Consider the following 14522-nt stretch of genomic DNA (forward strand, 5'->3'; position numbering starts at 1 on the left):
GATATTTCTGTCGAAATTTCAACAACCGAGCCTCACACACATATACCATTTCACGCTGAGAAGCCGGACGAGACAGACGATTCGAAGACGCAGCATTAATTTGAATTCCTGAAAAGTTTCAACTTATATTTTCCTGGCTGTTAGAGAAGGAGTTTGACGATGAACAAGCAACTCATCAGCATGAAAATGTGCGTACTCGTCTTCTTTGCCGTTATTTCAGTCGCATTTTCAGGTAAAAGAAATTGAGACAATATTTATCAGGGTTTAGAACTTTTTAAATTTTCATTCAGCACCATTCTATGGAGAAACTCTAGGATGCTCGAATTATGAAATCATTCAAGAAGAGGTAACTCATTTTTACCATTTTTTTAAATGCGTAACTACCTGAAAACTAATTAATTTTTGTGTCAAGGTTCAATATGCTGAGGCTCAGGAAATCTGCGGAAATCGCGATGGAGTTATTTCGAGTCTGATGGACCGACATTTCATTCAGAACTGCATACGTGACCTCGTGCCACCGTTCAAGACGTTGTGGGTTCAAATAACGCTACCAAACTCATTTTATAGCAGCGCAGTGTACGTGTGTTTCAATTAAATACACTTCAAATCAAAGAATCATTCTCTACAAATATCTCACGATTATATTCTATCTCTTCAATTTAAATATTTCTTTTTGTAGAGCTGATGATGATGGTCGGTGTCCGGTGGCCTATACCCTTCCTACCCAAGGACTGTCCATTCGGACAGAAGATTGCACAAGAAGGCATTATTTTGTGTGCATGAATAATAACATTAATACAATATGAAGAAAATTAGACACCATATCATATGACACGCAGTTAAGAACTGCAACAAATTCGTTTTACGGAGAATGAAAGTAAAAACCATTGAAAACTCGCTGAAATGCGCTTCTCATTTTTTAAATTTCCCGGATGATTTGTAAATTATTGAGGCTATGTCCTTCATTTTTAGAGATCTTTCAGCGTATCTGCTATTTTCGGATTGAACACGTACTTTAAAATTAAAACTATAGTTGTATTAAGCCCTTAATAAGTGTTTGAAGCCACCAACAGATGGCGCCACCGTTAAAATTTTAGTTTTGAGGCACTTTCGCTGCGATTTCAGACTCAAATCTAGCTACTGGGCATTCTTCACTTAATTTGCTTGCTTTTGACGTGCTGAAAACCAAAATCGGTTCAGCCAATCGCCGAAGAATAGCAAAAAAATATTTTTTTCTAATCCGACGTTTCTACGGCGAATGGCTGGACTGATTTTGGTTTTCAGCACGCCAAAAGCAAGCAAATTAAGTTAATAATTCACAGCAGCAGGATTGGAGTCTGAAATCGCAGCGGAAGTGCCTTAAAATTAAACTTATTACGAAAATATACAGTGGCGCGTGGCGCCATCGGTTTTGGCGGCTTCAAACACTAAGGATTAGACTAAAACTGGTAGTCAATTGAAAATTAAAACCAATTTGAAGTTATTATTATTATGGCTTCATCATTCTTAACAAACTCTATGAATTTTAATTATTAAGAAATTCTCACCTTATGAGCATGAAAAAGGTAATTCATAAAATTAACCGCCTGCAAGGTTTGTGAAATCTGTCAAAATTCTTAAAAATTAATGATTCGTACTCATTTGATAGTCCCGACATCATAGATGCAAAAGAAAAAATAGTCGATAATCGGTTTTGCACATCCCTATTTATTCAACTTATTTAACGAAAATTAATATCTCTCTAATTACACGCTAAAACATGACTTTTAACGTTGAATTTTCAGGCAATATAATCTCATTAAAAAAGGAGAAGATATATCCTACGAAAATATCTGCCATTTTTTGTTTCACAAGATTATATAAATCATCTTTTTAACATAGCATAAAATTGTTGATTCATTCCATATAGTTTAAATTAAATAAATTGTTATGTTTGTTCATCAAACCACGCCCCCCAAAAATAAAGAATTTTCAAAGAGGTTTCATATCCATAAACCAAGGAGGTCAAATACCAACCTTGAGGAGTCTAGTATGGTTGCCAGAACTGACCATATTTGCTTTTCCGTGTTTTGAAGAGATAACAAGATATTATTCATGTTATTTTACAGTATTTTCAAATCATTTGGTGAATGCGATTCAAATTTCCCAAATCTCCCGTACTAGACTGAGAAATCGTCCGATACAATTCGACGAGAGGCTGCTGGCAACCCTATCGTACGTCACAGTAACCTGCAAAGGTACCCACTCGTAAGCATTTCTATTCAGCGCCATTAGCCAACAGCCGCACTCGTTCAAGCATTTTTGACCTCAAAAACAAGGTAATTATATTATTTTCAACCGTTTTACAAAAAATATGCATGTTTTAATAGGCTTGCGTAAACTATTCCCACTTTACAAGGAAAAAGCTTTTTTATTGTCATTAAAAGGTACAATCCTCTGAAATATACTCCCAAATGTCGAATTCTGCACGTGTGCTTTATTATAGAGCCCTTGCAAAATTATTAAAATTCCCGATAAGGTTTTCGATCCTTATATATTTTCCAGTCTCGAAGCAAAATTCCCAAAATTCGTCATCTCGAATTTATTTTGCAAGAGACGTATTATATTTCCCTTTCTTGAGCCAAAATCTCTGAACACAACAAATTGCTGTCCAGGGGTAGATAGATTTAAGTTTTTTGCGTAAAATTTGCCCTGATTGACCGAAAAAAAAGTGAGAAACTCGGACTTTTCCATTTTTGGCGGGATTCCCGGGCGTTCAAAAGGTGCCACTAGTAAATATGCCACTGGTCTCACAAAAGACTGAAAATTCTAACACTATAGTCGAATTTTTCCAAATTTTCGGGTGCATTTTTCGTGAAATGTGACCTTTTAGGGGTTAAATTCAGAAAAATTAATGCGAAGATCCTTGGGGATGTGCCCCGCTACATAATAATATTACACATCCATGTACAGTGACGTCACTCCGGTCACGTGACTCAGTGAGCGATATGCAGAGGGATTTTAAAGTTGTCGCGCGGCGAACAATTTATGTATCTATTTTTCTTTCTGTTACAGACATTCTTAAGGACTTAAAAAATGGCGAAGACTCTGAAGGACCTAACAGCTGATACGATAATTCTAAACCTCAATAGTTATGGCGAGGAGATATCCAAACAATTGTGTGAGAACTTTGTATAATTTGATCATACACAACTTCGGATTTGAATATATTTATTAATATTGATCGAGAAGCTTTTTCGTTGTGTATTCATTTTTTACCTCCGCAGATCCATGTATTTAAATACAGTTTCATTGCATGTTTTAGCTCCACCAAGTCGAGATATGGTCCTGCAAAGAATTCTGCTGCAATCTAAATCCAATGGTGCTGAGAAATTTAGGAATGTGTGGACAAACCTGCACCGTTTGTTCACCTATGCTACCAAGTCAATCGATACAAGATCGCTGACAAACATTATCGCCGACCCTGCTGTTGATGATTGCACGTCTAACGACCAAATCTTGAAGCAGGTATATATAGCCATCTATATCATAATATGTGCATTCATAATTATTTTTATCTTTTTTGGCAAATTTAGGCACTGGAACTGATTGCATCAAATGCTCCAGACCTAAGGGATCTGCATGTTTCCAGTCCGCAAACGGAGACGTATGATCTTCAACCAAGCCAAGTCTCCTTGATTTGCGAAATGAAGTCTTTGACGCATCTATCTTTCGGATCCCCGTTCAAGCCTGTTCTGCTGACGCTTATTGATCTCTTGACAATCACGCGTGAATGCCAAAACCTGGAAACCATCAATGCATTTTGCTCTGAAAACGACGTTGCTTTCCTCAGCGAACGAATCTTCCCATACCAGGCCATTGATGCTATCGACTATGATTACATCTCTATCGTACTTGCCAAACATTTGCCGCAAAATCTGACTGGTCCCTATTTTTGCTGGTCAGCTAGACTGAGCGATGAGACGGATTTAAATTTCCTGGAAAATGCGCTGACTCGCCATTCAAACGTAAGATTTGATTTACAATAAATTTTAAGGTCCAATTTCTGAAATAATTTCGTTTCCAGGGCGATCGGTCTAGAATAAAAAGTGCTCAATTTTTTTGCCAAGAAGAGTCATCGCCAATTTTGATGCGCTTCCTGAAAGAAAATGGACAAAATTTGGACGAGTTGAAGATTCAACCAGCAACTACATTGAAGCAAACAATCGGATCAGACGTGACGCTCGCCCAAGTGTTCAACTGGTGTGGAAATTTGAGCACTCTTGAGATGCGATATGTGCAAGTGACTAGCTTCGATGTGCCTTCCACTGCCTTGGAAAGACTGCGAAAATTCACTTGGTTATGCAATAGGTATGAAATTTGAACTGTTCACACAACTACAAATAATACTGACATTTAACTCTATTGCAGTAACACGCAGGGAATTCAAATAACAAGCATTTTGTCGGCACCACTGTTGGAAGAAGTCGAAATCGAAGACTACCAACTCGACTTCAGTGATGATTTGTTGTCTAGAATTAGGCGGCGAGAGATTCTACAGAATCTGAAAAAATTTGTTTTCTACGACTTGGGAAATTCATCAGAGCAAATAGATTTATTGCAGACGTTGAAATCCACCATGCCAAGAGCCCTGGTCCAACATTATAGAAGATCGAATTCTGGGAAAGGATACAAGTTGTTGAAAAACTATTGACATATTATTAAAAAAGAGAATTTTATTGTATTTTTAACAGACATTGCTAATAGTCTCAATCAAAACAATCTCCGTATCCTTGATATCATTTAAAAATATTTTGTACAGAACATTATTTTGAAAAACAATCTCAATTAATGCACCAGTTGTATATAATCCTTTGTGTTCAAAAATCCCAATCTTCATGTGCTAAATAATAATAATATTATTAATTTAATCGTCAGCTCAAAAATCCTAATTATACAGGAGAATTATTCCCATTGGATAAAAATTAATTTAAAATTTTCCGGGGATGATACTGTAAGCAGCTGATGAATCGAGAAAGAATATTCTGGAAGCTTCTAGAAGGTTCTAGAAGCGACGAGAGGAGAATCCTTTCTTCCCTTGTGCATGTGCAGCTGAACAACACAATGAATAGGCGGGCTCGCGTTGGAATTTTTACCTGATGCTCCCTCGCTTTAACTACCCACACCCTCAAAATCAAGAAATAAGATCGTCCGTCATACCAACCCTCTAGAAATTTAACTCATTGATGAATTAATCGTGCCATACGGCAATTCGATTCCAAAATAATCCCTCGAGACACACGAAAAGTTTATTATTTTTAATTTAATATCAAATAAGCTGTGCTATGATTCCGTTTTTATTTATTTTACATGAGCGGCGACTAACTATGAGGGTTGCACCCTGAGCTTGGCCTTGAGCTTCCCTCCCCCATCTCTCTTTTTGATGCGAAGCAAAGCTTCTTCTTTTGTTCAAGTGGTCGTGGGATCCAGGATCCAGACAGGCATTTGATTACGGATCAACGCTATTTCAGATCTATTTCAACTGTTTTTGGCTTGTAAGTAGTACTGTATAATTAATTAAACCTCCCAAAGTTCCAGAATCACATCAGAGGGGAGTTATTTTTGCTTTTATTGCCAATATTTGAGCGCGAAAGATAGCTTTATGTTTTTGTTGTCTTGTCTACGAGTGAGTTTTTGGAGAGCGCCTGTCAATTATTTACTCATATTTTGTGTTAATTTCACGCTGGAAATTATATTTCCAACGGAAAATGAAATGACACTGCGCTCGCCGAGTCGCCGACAAGTAAAATTACCTGCTCGCAGAACAAGAGCACTACCGGACTAGTTTCGAAAAACACCCTGGCATTCTTAATTTTTGCGGCCCAAGAGACCGTAGCGGCCCACCCCCCTCCACCTGGGATTCGCAAAAACAAAAAGCCAACATTTTTTTTGGAAATACGCAATACATTGCAAAAACTGTTTTTTTCTCAATTTTGCGTATTTTTATTGAAAATAAAATTATTGGGATAACCTTTGCAACTTCCAAACTCTTGTTGTTGCTTAAGCTCTTACTAACATATGTTTTCCTTTGTTTCAGATTAAATGAGGACTTAAAATGTCAAGGAGACTAATGAGTTTGAGTGACCTTTCAGCTGAGACGATCATAACGAACCTCAATAGATACGGCGATGAGATATCCAAACAATTATGTGAGCCCATATAGTAAATAATCTTACGCACGACTTCGATTTGATTAAAAGGATGCCTTTTTTATGAATATTGATCGAAGCTTTTTTGTTGTCAATTCCATTTACTTCCACAGATCAGTGTACTTCAATAAATATTTTGCGTGTTTCAGCTCCACCCGGTCGCGACATGGTCCTGGATAAAATACTTTCGCACTCCGAAGCCTGTGGTGGCAAAAAATTTGCGAATTTATGGCCCAACCTGCACCGTTTGTTCAGCTCAGCAACGAAGTCAATCGACACGATATCGCTGACAAACATTGTCTCCAACATTGATAGCAACCCAAACGACCAAAACTTGACGCTGGTAAAGCATTTCTAATAATACATTATCATACATTCAATTCTGATTCATCTATTTTGTCCATTTTAGGCATTGCAAATGATTGCCATTTATGCTCCAGGCCTAACAGAGCTGAAAATTTCCAGTCCAAAGTCGAGGTTTTATCATCTTAAACCAAGTGAAGTCCCAATGATTTGCAAAATGAAAAACTTGACCCATCTTTCTTTCGGTACACCATTAATGATTGTAAATATAAAAATGGATGATTTGACGAAAATCGTGCGAGAATGCAAAAACCTGCAATCCATCAATTCATATTATTGCTCTAAACATGACGTTGCATTTCTCAGCGAACAAAATTTTCCGTATCAAGCCATTGTTGTTACCGATCATGTTTTTGAACCCAACTCTGTCACATATGCCAAAATATTGCCACAAAATCTGAGTGGCCCCTATTTTTGCTGGTCGGCTCATCTAGTCGATGATAAATCTGTCATTTATCTGAAAAATGCCCTGACTCGTCACTCAAATGTAAGTTTAAATTTTCCAGGTTTGATTGTAAAATTTCAACAAATATTTCGTTTTCTGACAAAGGTTAAGAGAGATGAAGTGCCAGAAAAAGTTGATCTGGTTATGTCCAAGATCAAATGCGTAAAATTCCTTTGTCACCCTCACTCATCGCCAACTTTGATAAGCTTCTTGAAAGAAAACGGACACAATTTAGACCAGCTGAGGGTTGAACCAAGCTATAATTGCAGAAATGATCAATTGACAATCACATTTAACGCGACGCTGGACCAGGTTTTCAACTGGTGTAGGAATTTAAGCATTTTTGAGATGCGTAGCTTCAAAGTGACCAGCTTCGATGTTTCACCTACTGCCTTGACAAGACTGCGAAAATTCACTTGGTCATGCAATAGGTGCGAAATTTTAATTATCCTCACAACTACAAATTTAATCGTTTAACTCTATTTTGCAGTGAAACGCGAGGATTTCAAATATCGAGCATTTTGTCGGCGCCATTGTTGGAAGAGGTGGAAATCGAAGACTACCAACTTGAGATTGGCCAGAATGACGACTTGTTGGATAGAATTGAGAAACGAGAGATTCTACGTAATCTTAAAAAATTTGTTTTCTATGACTTGGGGAATCCGCCATTGCTTGAACGAATAGATTTATTGGAAACGTTGAAATCCACCATGCCACAAACCTCGGTCCAACATTGGAGGTCACATATAGGGATAGCATATAGGTTGTTCAAGGAATATTGACATTAAAATAGATTATGCTGAGTAATTTTAAACATATATTTGGTTTCAATCTAAACAATCTCAATCTTGTTAGCCTTTGCACAAAATTCCAAAGAATCTCAGTTTGTGGATATAGAAGAAGTTCTGCCTAAGTTAGCCTTGATGAATGATCGAGGCCAGTGATTCCGAGTTTCTCTCCAAGGAGAATCGACAAAATGCCACGCTCGAGGATGAGTCCTTAACCCTTCTGGCCAACAGCCTTCACAAATGTTGAGCTGCCTCTCTTTCCAGTTGCACCAGCTCAACCCCCTCCTCATCCCCAACCAACCCCTGCCTTCAGCAGGAATCAATTAGCACTTTCAAAATTTATATCCTATTAAACTACTGCTCTGATAATATTATTCTTACTCCTTCGTGGATATTTTTTAAATAATAATTTTATTGTAAGTTCGATGTGGCAAGCATATTATTGATAATTCTTTTTTTGCTCTTTTTATCCCTGTCCTCTTGGACCGGGAAGGGCGCGCACTGCACTAGCACGAATGCTGAAACCCGGGTCCCAATAACACCGCGAACGGATAACATGGGCGCACCAGGCCGCACAGGGACCCAGCCCACTCAAGGGCCACTTGCCTCCGCACCGAGGACTGCATTGAAACGCTAGACATTCGTCCCGTGAAGCCAAATCACGCATGCTGGGAAGGTGCAAACCAGCCCGTTGAGCAATTTGAGCATTTCGAGTCACTAAACTAACCCCTTTTTGCCATCTTTCGTTTTTGCGCGCTTCTTTAAGTTACGACACTCCACCTAGCGCCTGAGTATGCAATAACACAAGGTCCTAAAGGTTCTCCCCCTGGCCACCTAGGACAAAAGGCTGAAATTTAATAACTGTTTTATAATTGTAGAGTGATTCTTGCTACACTTGAGTTTGCGCTTCATTGTGTAGCGATATAATAATTGTTTTTATTAAAAATCTAACCTAATTCGAGTAACTTCAGAACCAGAATTAATTTTTCCTCCCATGCAGCTTTTGTTTAAAGAGGAATGATACTGCAAAAGCCCGGAAAATGCTTGTTGCCATTGCATAAACACATCCCTTAGGATTCATTTAAAGCCTAAATTGACCTATACGAAGCACTGTATTTTTTATAGAATATTCGCTGGAAAGATACCGTGCTTTTCAAATAGTAATTAATGTCTCCTTACTTGAAATCTGATTTAATTTCAAAAAAGAGTGTTTCCCTAATAAGTGGCAAACACCGTTGGACAGATCTCGACGAGAGGAATCGGAATTTGCCAAGAAAATATATGTTCAAGCACTCGAAATTTTTGAGAAAATGAGCAAAATTTTAATTCTTCTTGTAGGAAGGTCCCTTTTTTATTATTGCAAACTGTTGAACAACTTGTTTATCGATCAATAATTGCTAATGCCATCCAACAATGCAAAAAAATTTCAATTATTGTTCTGTAGCATTCCACTTTAATCGGCTCTTTAAAACTGGATTAATAAGTTTCTGCAGTGTGCACAGCATAAAAAATAAATTAAATTGTACAAAAATCTTTATTAAAAATAGTTACGATCAAATTAAAGTACATAATATCGAAATTTGTAAAAGATTTTATAGTTGTAAATAAGCAGTGGTTATTGGCAATCCCCGCTGCTAGAGCGAAACGATATTGATTTCTATGTTGTATCAACTGTAGAATTAAATATATCAATTATTAGAGACAGGTGATTGTCCAACCCTATTGATAATCGCTAAACACCATATGAATCTTAACTAAAAATGCTGAATGTATTTTCCATTACTAACAAAAAATATCAAACTCCACACGCTGATCAGCGCGCGTTAAGATATTCAGTATATGCCTCCTGCATTTTCGAGGTACATCATTTAAATTTAAAAAACAACCTGACACTACATTAACTAATTCTTTCCTCGCAGACACCGCACGCGTCAGCCGGACATAGAATTTAAAAAAAAAGATTTATTTCCGTGGAGACGCGCCATGCCAGTCATCGCATGACGCTTTATGCGTGACGCGTGACGCCTTATTTACGGTGACGCTACTGCAGTCTCCGCATGACGCTTAGAATAGAAATTCCACTTCAAAACTTGCAAAAATTGGAATTTTTCACCATTTTGCAACCTTTGCATCTTGTTACAAGACAAAGAGCTTGTCTTGTAAGCTCTTACGACTAACATATATTTCCCTTTGTTTTTAATTTTTTGTTAAGAATTTTCAATTTTCAATAAAAATGCATGTTTGTGCTTCGAAAAAAATGCGCAAAATCGCAGAAACACCTGAAATAAAAGCAGATATTTTGCCGAGAATCTTTATGCTTTTCATGCTGCAATTGCTGCCGGTAAAACTGTCTCTCGTCCCGCTGAAAATTGTCCCTGCCCCGAAATAAAAAAAATCGTCCCGTCCCTGAGGGATTCCCCTCTCTATTCAGCACGCCAACAGAAAGCAAATTAAGTGAAGAATGCACAGTGACAGGATTGAGTCTGAAATCACAGCAGAATAGAATAGAGTCCTCAGCAGAAGTGCCCAACTAAAACTATTTTTTAAGAAAGTATACGGTTGCGCCATCTATTGGCAGCTTTGAACACTAAGGGTTCATACAACTGGTCAATTAAGTTCATATTATTTATATACTGTCAGAATTTACAGTATATTGTGATACATCAGTTGTTATAATTAAAAAAAATATATTTAACATTAAATATAAATTCGAAATACCAATCTCCAATGTGCTACATTAATAATAATTTGGATTGGCTGGACTCAAAATGTTTTTTCCAATAAAAATGATTTTCTAAAAAAAAAAAATAAAAAAATCATCAGCTCAAAAATCCAAAATTTAAGAAGAAGTATGAACCCAATCTTCATGTGCTAAATAATAATAATTATTAATTTAATCGGCAGCTCAAAAATCCTAGTTATACAGGAGAATTATTCCCATTGGATAAAAATTAATTTAAAATTTTTCGGGGATGATACTGTAAACAGCTGATGAATCGAGAAAGAATATTCTGGAAGCTTCTAGAAGGTTCTGGAAGCGACGAGGGGAGAATCCTTTCTTCCCTTGTGCAGGTGCAGCAGAACAACACAATGAACAATAGGGCTCGCGTTTGAATTGGTACCTGATGCTCCCTCGCTTAAACTACCCACACCCTTAAAATCAAGAAATAAGATCGTCCGTCATACCAACCCTCTAGAAATTTAACTCATTGATGAATTAATCGTCCCATACGGCAATTCGATTCCAAAATAATCCCTCGAGTCACACAAAAGGTTTATTATTTTTAATTTAATATTAGAGCTGCGCTATGATTCCGTTTTTATTTATTTTACATGAGCGGCGACTAACTGAGGGTTGCACCCTGAGCTTGGCTCCCCGATCTCTCTTTTTGCTGCGAAGCAACGCACATCCTTCTTGTTCAAGTGTTCGTTGGCTCCAGACAGGCATTTGATTACGGATCAACACGTTATTTCGGATCTATTTCAACTCTTTTTTGTCTTGTAAGTAAACTGTATAATTAATTAAACCTCCCAAATTTCCTGAATCACATCAGAGAGGAGTTATTTTTGCTTTTATAACCAAAATTTGAGCGCGAAAGATAGCTTCATGTTTTTGTTGTCTTGTCTACGAGTGACGAGTTTTTGCAGAGCGCCTGTCAATTATTTTCTCATATTTTGTGTTAATTTCACGCTGGAAATTATATTTCCGACGGAAATATGAAATGACACTGCGCTCGCCGTGTCGCAGACCCGTAAAATTACCTGCTCGCAGAACAAGAGCACTACCGGACTGGTATCGAAAATCTCACCCTGGCATTCTTAATTTTGGCAGCCCAAGAGACCGAAGCGGCCCACCCCCTCCACCTAGGGTTCGCAAAAACAAAAAGCCAACATTTTTCTGGAAATACTCAATACATTTCAAAGACTGTTTTTTTTCTCGATTTTGCGTAGTTTTATTGAAAATACAGTATATTTATATTGTGTTTTTATTGAAAATAATATTGAAATTGTATATATATATATTTGAGTGATATAATAACCTATGAGTAACCTTTGCAACTTCAAAACTCTTCTTGTCTTGTAAGCTCTAACTAACAAATGTTTTCCTTTGTTTCAGATTAATTGAGGACTTAAAATGTCAAGGAGACCAATGAGTTTGAGTGACCTTTCGGCTGAGACGATCATAACGAACCTCAATAGATACGGCGATCAGATATCCAAACAATTATGTGAGCCTATATTGTAAATAATCTTACGCACGACTTCGATTTGATTAAAAGGATGCCTTTTTTATGAATATTGATCGAAGCTTTTTTGTTGTCTATTCCATTTACTTCCACAGATCAGTGTACTTCAATAAATATTTTTGCATGCTTAGCTCCACCCGGTCGCGACATGGTCCTGGATAAAATACTTTCGCACTCCGAAGCCTGTGGTGGCAAGAAATTTGCGAATTTATGGCCCAACCTGCACCGTTTGTTCAGCTCAGCAACGAAGTCAATCGATACAAAATCGCTGACAAACATTGTCTCCAACATTGATAGCAACCCAAACGACCAAAACTTGATGCTGGTAAAGCATTTCTAATAATACATTATCATACATTCAATTCTGATTCATCTATTTTATCAATTTCAGGCACTGGAAATGATTGCCATTTATGCTCCAGGCCTAACAGAGCTGCTCATTTCCAGTCCAAAGTCGAGGTCTTATCATCTTGGACCAAGTGAAGTCTCAATGATTTGCAGAATGAAACACTTGACCCATCTTTCTTTCGGTACTCCATTCATGGCTGTAAATATAAAAATTGATGATTTGACGACAATCGTGCGAGAATGCAAAAACCTGCAATCCATCAATTCATATTATTGCTCTAAAGATGACGTTGCATTCCTCAGCGAACAAAATTTTCCTTATCAAGCCATTGTTACCGATCAACTTTTTGTACCCAACTCTGTCACATTTGCCAAAATATTGCCACCAAATCTGAGAGGCCCCTATTTTTGCTGGTCGGCTAGTCTGGTCGATGATAAATCTGTCATTTTACTGAAAGATGCCCTGACTCGTCACTCAAATGTAAGTTTAAATTTTCCAGGTTTGATTGTAAAATTTCAACAAATATTTCGTTTTCAGACAAACGTTAAGAGAGATGAAGTGCCAGGAAAAGTTGATCTGGTTATGTCCAAGATCAAATGCGTAAAATTCCTTTGTCACCCTCACTCATCGCCAACTTTGATAAGCTTCTTGAAAGAAAACGGACAGAATTTAGACCAGCTGATTGTGAGGGTTGAACCATGTTATAGCAGAGAGGAGACATACACAATCACATTAAACGTGACGCTGGACCAGCTTTTCAACTGGTGTAGGAATTTAAGCATTTTTGAGATGCGTAGCTTCAAAGTGACCAGCTTCGATGTTTCACCCACTGCCTTGACAAGACTGCGAAAATTCACTTGGTCATGCAATAGGTGCGAAATTTTAACTATCCTCACAACTACAAATTTAATCATTTAACTCTATTTTGCAGTGAAACGCAAGGATTTCAAATATCGAGCATTTTGTCGGCGCCACTGTTGGAAGAAGTGGAAATCGAAGACTACCAACTTGAGATTGGCCAGAATGACGACTTGTTGGATAGAATTGAGAAACGAGAGATTCTGCAGAATCTGAAAAAATTTGATTTCTACGATTTGAGTGCTCCACCATATTCAGAACATATCGATTTACTGTATGCATTGAAGTGCGCCATACCAAAAGCTTCAGTCAAACATCTGATGTCATATAAATGGTTAGCATATAAGTTGTTGAAGAAATATTGACATTAAATATAGATAAGAATATTTGAAAACAGATATCTGGTCAAAAATCAAAACAATCTCCCTTTAGAGTCTAATATAATTTTGATTTAACTGGCTTGCATGTAATTATTTGAAATAGGACGGGCATTTACATAATTTGTCTTCTATTGCATTATATTCTAAATATACCGGCTGGTACAATTCAATGTTTTAAAGTTGGAAATTTAACACAAAAGTTAATTTTGCATCGGGAAAGAATTTAATTTTGTGGTTGCGGTGAAACCACAAAAAACCGCAAATCTTGAGAATCAAAATTAACCATTTTTAATATGCGACTGTATTTTATGTATTATAATATAAACTCGGGGTTTGCCAAGTTTGCAATGCGGCGCAAAAATGCAGCATTTTTTAACAAGTTGGATTTAGCTTCCTTTGATCGGTTCTGCCGGTTGCATGGCCCTTTTATTTTATAGCGGTTTGCATACTTTTTATTTTTTATTGCTCACTAGAAAAGGTTCTTTATCAAAATGATAGCCGACGTATTGATTGGATTATTATTTATTTCAATTAGCTTAAATATACTGTTCAATTTTCACGACGTGCGAATTGCTCACGCGATCGTTGAGTTGCTTCAAATTTTGTGTAGGCTGTTGCTGCTCTCTGCAATTCATTTTTCCCTAATTAACTATTGAAGTTACAATTACTCTAGTCTGAGGGGGCCCCGCTCCGTCGAGTCTTCAGAAGGTGCTGGATCTCTCGACGCTGTTCTTTTCTCTTCTTCGTGGGCGACCGCATGTTGCCTGTACGGCGTCTTTTTCAGAAGAGGCCGCTGGGCTCTGCTCCATGCCAGGTTCGGTGCCCAAAACGGTGGTTTTGCGTCGTGCTGCTTTTCTTGCTCGTTGATGGTGTCAGCTCGCCCTTTGCCCTGCTACTGAGAAAG

This window comes from Cloeon dipterum, chromosome 2 (genome assembly GCF_949628265.1).
Source record: "Cloeon dipterum chromosome 2, ieCloDipt1.1, whole genome shotgun sequence".
NCBI classification, from domain to species: Eukaryota; Metazoa; Arthropoda; class Insecta; order Ephemeroptera; family Baetidae; genus Cloeon; species Cloeon dipterum.